Source organism: Danio rerio, chromosome 20, assembly GCF_049306965.1.
Source record: "Danio rerio strain Tuebingen ecotype United States chromosome 20, GRCz12tu, whole genome shotgun sequence".
NCBI lineage: Eukaryota > Metazoa > Chordata > Actinopteri > Cypriniformes > Danionidae > Danio > Danio rerio.
This window is the reverse complement of record NC_133195.1, coordinates 17,197,818-17,202,007: the sequence shown is the minus strand read 5'-3', so window position 1 is coordinate 17,202,007 and position 4,190 is coordinate 17,197,818. Positions and strand designations below refer to the sequence as shown.

General features: G+C 40.1%; 1 protein-coding gene across 6 annotated transcripts in view; it reads left to right on the top strand.

Moving 5' to 3' along the window:
* The window catches only part of ralgps2 (Ral GEF with PH domain and SH3 binding motif 2), a 225,722-nt gene that overhangs the window by 175,950 nt on the left and 45,582 nt on the right, over positions 1-4,190 (top strand).

Below are 4,190 nucleotides of genomic sequence, written 5' to 3'. Positions count from 1 at the left end.
GAGAAACTCTCGGACAGCAGCTCCAGTTTTTCACCGAGGATGGGGGAGGGAGGGGTTGATGGAGGGGATTGGGACCTGACTTTATTTTCTCTCTCTCTTTCACTCTCTTCCTTTTCTCCTTCTTTTTGGAGGGAAGGGCCTAACCCTCATGTGATGTAACGGGTGCTGAAATAGAGACAAAATAACTCGACCCCTTCTAAAATTTCACCTCCCATCAAATCTCTCATTCTTCAGGGGAGAAGTAGGAGGGAGGGGGCAGCAAGCAGGAGAGAGGGATCTCTCTGAACTCAGGGAGAATGGGCTTGCGGTCTGTTTGCAGATGAAGACGACTGCTTTTGCTTAGAGCAGCAAGGGACTTCACTGTTTCTTCCTGCGGTCTGTGGTCTCGCTAAACGCACATGCTTTCAGCAGCCTTGAGAGGACAGCTCAAGTCCAACAGATAATGATCTTCCCACGCATGTCTCCTCAGATGTTTGTTAAATATGGGAGGAGGAAACCGAGGGTCATTTGGATTAGGAGTGGAGCGTGTGTTTGAACAATCTGCCCTGTGACATCAGATGTTCTTCCCTTGTTTTCTGGTGTACATTAATAGTTGCAGTCCTGTGTGGGCGCAATCACGAATCTTTGTGTGTTTGGCTGTTGTCTGGTCGAGGAAGCTCGGCACACTACAAAAAGCTAATAGGCACTTAAAAACTCTAGTGAAATTATTGCCCTAAAGTTGACTTTACATTAAGTGAGTAAACTTGTAATTTGAACAGTTACTTTTGCTTAACTTAATTATGCTAATTTTGCACAATTTTAATTATGCATGAGTTTATGCACTTTTAGTCAACTAATGGCATTTTGTAGTGCATTAACCCTCATGTTGACTGACTTTGTAAAAGGAAGATTTCCATTTAATAAGGGTCAAATTGGTCTTTTTGAAATCATTAAGACTAAAGTAAATAAATGTTTGTGTTTGGATTAACTGTCTTGATGGACCATAAGGGCTATTTTGTGTGTTTGAATTTAAAATAATAGACTTAATCTATGTAACAAGTTACTACTCTGGATTACATTTTAAAAAGTCATGTGTAACCCTAAGACATGTGTATATGTTATCGCTTTGAACAGTCAAGTTTTTCATTCACTTTCGCAGATTTTTTACCTATTTTTAATAAAATAAGATAATTCCCAATGACTAAGGCTTGATAAAACTAAATGAACTTTGATGTAGAATAAGTTTGGCACAGATACATTAAAACCTATTGAAGCAAATGAGTTATGCACTCCGTGTCTTGATGGCACAATTAATATCAATTCATTTGACCTTCCATAAACCCCTTCATGAGCGGACGCTCGTGTGGAGATGTCAACTATACACCAAACTTAAAAGTGAATTCCTGCCGACTGACTGAGAGCTTTGTGTTTTATTCAGATATGCAAGAGAGTTTGCAAACTGACCCACTGCTTTAGATGCCATGATTGCGCAACTCAATCTACGGAATTCTGATAACTCGAATGGCACAGGGGTTTCTGCAAATTTGTCATTATATTCACAGCTTAAACCAGACCTGAGTTCGTTTGGAAGGGGACTAAGACCACCTTTTCAGTTGGGTCTATTTGTGTGGTGTGCACTAGAGCATGATTGCTGGATTCACAACTGCCCAAAAGATCTGTACCTAAGGGGCAAAGGAACTAAAGTTCAGTTCAGTCGAGCCAAACAAGACAGCTGTTAATTACACTCTTAAACACCAATTTTGTTAGTTGTTACCGATGTTGTAGACAGGATATCTTAAAAGGAACAGTAGCTTATTTTTTTCGTGAACCGTTTTGTACTAAAAGAAACGTTTTCCCTTCAGTTTAGTTCTGGTTGTTTTTCTCCCAGGTTGTTTGTTTGAGCTCTGATCAGCAGCAGTAGTGGTTTGAGCACACGTTTGGCATCTGTTTTATTTTCTTTGTTATGAATTGTGTGATCTGCAGAGGTGTTTAAATGGAAGTGTGATGCCTGAATGGCTGGACTTCACCCTACTTAATGAGGTGTTAAGGAAATGGACAGACGCCTCCTGGTCGGTACAGATTTTCTCCCGTTCTGCTTTCCCACAATAATATTTAGCTTGTGCCTGAGCTTTGTCTGACATTCACAAAGGAGCCATCTCTCTTCCTCTCTCGCTTTTGTTTATTTTATACATTGCATTGATGAAAGATGAGACACACCATTTTGGTGTCTGTCAAATTAAATGTACAAAAAACAGTTGTACATATACATAGATAGACTATTCAAATATATACATTATATTTACCTGTTATATATCAATATACACATCTTTCCAAAAGAAATAAAAATGTGTCAGAATATTGGTAAAACAATGCTCCATTGTCATTCAGCATAACAGATACCGGTAAATGCATGAAGTATAATAGAGACAATATCAATTTCAAAATGCTGAAGACAACAGTGTTGCTGCACAAACAGAAGAACACCTACAGCAGATCCTGGATGCCTTCCATCAGGCATATAACAGACTCGGACTTAGCATCAACATTAAAAAGACACGGGTGCTCTATCGAGCTCCTCCAACCACCCATGGAGTCAGTCTTCCATCAATTCAACTCAACAGTACTCGATTGGAAAACGTGATCTACTTCTGTTATCTTGGAAGCTACTTGTCTGCAAATGTCGATCTCCACACTGAGAAACAACACCGTCTGAAGAGTGCCGGTTCAGCATGTAGTAAACTTTGCAATAGAGTCTTTAAAGATCGAGACATTCAGAAGGAGACAAAACTTATTGTATACAGATCTGTAGTCATCCTTACTCTTCTCTATTCAGCTGAGTTCTGGACTGCACATCTGAAAATGCTCAAAGTTCCATCAGTGCTGTCTTCGAAAGATACTTAGTATTCGATGGGAAGAGAGAAGAACAAACATCTGCATACTACAAGAGGCAAGACTGCCCACATTGAAGACTGTTGGTCTGAACCACGGCCATGCCACCCTGCAGCCCAAAACCGCTATACAGGGCTGAGCCTGGTCAGTACCTGGATAGGAGACCACATGGGAAGACTAGATTGCTGTTGGGAGTGGTGTTAGTGAGGCCAGAAGGGGGCGCTCAACCTGTGGTCTGTGTGAGTCCTAATGCCCCATTACAGTGAAAGGGACCCTATACTGTCAGTGAGACATTAAACCAAGGTCCTGACTTATTTTGGTCATTTAAAATCCTATGGTACTTCTCATAGAAGAGTAGGGGTGTAACCCTAGTGTTCTGGCCTAATATCCATTATGGCCTCCCAATCATCCCCATCCACCAAATTGGCTCTATCACTATCTCTCCATTCCACCTATAGCTGGTAAAAAGTCCTGTGGCAGCCGTCGCATCATCCAAGTGGATGCTGCATACTGATGGTGGTGTGGAGAGACCCCCCGCCCCCCTTCTGAAGCTCTTTGGGTGTATGGCCATACACGGTAAATGCGCTATATAAATACAAATTACATTACATTACATTCCCTATATCAAAAAACAGTTAAGGTGGAGGGATTACCTAGTGGAATGTCTGATGGTGGTCTCCCTAAGCAGATGTTCTACTGTAAACTGAAAGAGGGCAAACATATTATAGGTGCTCCAAAGAAACATTTCAAAGATGTCCTTAGTGCAAATCTAATGAAATGCAAAATTGCAAATCTAATGAAATGCAACTGGAAGATGACAGTGAAGAACCGACCACTGTGGAGAACCATCGTCAGTGAAGGTACAGCAAAGTTCGAGGAAAAACGAATCGCAGAATCCATCAAAAAAGACGTCAACTTAAAGAGCAACAGCAACAACCTTGGTCATCACTCCCACGAGGAACATTAGTACCCATTGCAACTGTACCTTCTGAGCCAAAATCAGTTAAAATAAAAAAGCAAGCAAACAAACAAAAAAAAATTAACAAAATAAAAAAAAACTTGCGGACTCACCAGAAACACATTATGAAATGAAGAATCTAGTATTTGACCCGAGGTCTTGCCAGTTGTTGAATAGAGGCAATATTATTAGCTCTACTGTAAAATTATTATTATTATTATTTTCATTTATTTATTTTACTACATTTTTAACTTAAAAGCTTTACAAACTAATGTTATATTGTCTTTAAAATGATGTAGAGACGTGAACCTACACTGGCCTTATAGTTTGGTTTGGTTACAATTACCATGCCATCGATTCGGTT